This window comes from Papaver somniferum, unplaced genomic scaffold (genome assembly GCF_003573695.1).
Source record: "Papaver somniferum cultivar HN1 unplaced genomic scaffold, ASM357369v1 unplaced-scaffold_19323, whole genome shotgun sequence".
In the NCBI taxonomy this organism is placed as follows: domain Eukaryota; kingdom Viridiplantae; phylum Streptophyta; class Magnoliopsida; order Ranunculales; family Papaveraceae; genus Papaver; species Papaver somniferum.
In genome coordinates, this window is record NW_020629179.1 from 1 (window position 1) to 1356 (window position 1356).

General features: G+C 38.1%; 1 pseudogene; it reads right to left on the reverse strand.

Moving 5' to 3' along the window:
- Positions 1–491: 491 nt before the first annotated feature.
- LOC113339191 lies at positions 492–1243 on the reverse strand (annotated as a pseudogene).
- Between the last annotated feature and the right edge of the window lie 113 nt (positions 1244–1356).

The following is a 1356-nucleotide window of genomic DNA, read 5'->3' on the forward strand; positions in this document are numbered from 1 at the left end:
CAAAATTATACAATCCCTAAAACAGAAAACTGGAACAGAAATTATTCTTAAGATTTGAGAGTATGAGAGATTCTTACCCCTTGGTGAGATCTGATTGAGTTCGAGAGATTAATCCTTTGAGTTTCTGCTGAATAGATTGAGAGATTGCTTCTGAGTTAGGGTTTTCTGATTATGGGTTATCTTTTGAGAGATTTAGAGATCGAGAGATTGCTTCTGAGTTGCAGGGTTAGAGAGTTTTTGTTTTCTTTTTCTGGTGAAGAGGGTTTTCGTTTTTAGTGGTTTTCGTGTCATTGTGTTTGTGTGACACGCGGCCTAGTGAACTGAGCCGGGTTACCCGCGGGTTTCACGGGACGGGACGGGCCAACCCGTTTCTTCACAAGCCACTAATTATACAACCCGCGCCCGTCTTGTTTAGTTACGATCCGGGACGGGTGCGGGTTTTCACGGGACGGGACGGGCCAACCCGCGGGTTTTGGCTCGGATTGCCAGCTCTAATTGTGATACTTCGCAAACTCATTTAAACCGATAAGCATCCCATATCGTCATATGATCTTCTATTTTGGCTATGGAATGAAGAGAGATATATCGATATGCATCTTAATGGGAAATTACCAGGAACAATTATGTGTCTAGCTCCAGCTCTGATGACTTCCTGCTCAAGCGCAAAAACATGTTGTTTTTTAACTACTAATATATACAATTGCATATCCACGTAGTTAGAAACTAAGATAAATTTAGACATAAGATTGATCAAATGGACTTACCCTAACGCCGTGGGTTATAGCTCCGACAACATGGGGGACGTAAGTGTGGATTTCTTCCATGGGTTTATTTTGGAAGAATGTATAATTGTAGTCACCCACCGATCTCTCCCATGAATACAAGAGAATGTTGAAGCTTGTTTCAACACTCTACAAATTGTTTTTGAACAAGAAATTTTAGTATATAACAAGAATAAAAAGTACAAAATACATTATTTTATATAACAAGAAATTTTGAATTAAGCTAAAAGAGAGTTTCCTTGGGTTTTACCAGTAAGTGTATGGCAAGAGGAATTGAGATGTTTGTGAAACCAATCCAATTGCACATTAAGATGACTATCAGTAGAAGGGGCATGAATGTTCCTCTCCCTGAAAAATGAGGGAGGAAGTGTTGTACTTCCGGCTACGGCAAAATTGACTCCCTGATGAAATGAAACGCCACTCTCTAAATATGGGTTCAAAAATGGAAGACCAAAAGCCATAGCTGTAGTAAAAAAATGAAAATAATCATGTACTATTACTAGTATCTAATTTCTAATGACACTGTTTGAAAGTTATTAAATATTACGTGTAAGAAAATTAAAAAAAAAAAAAA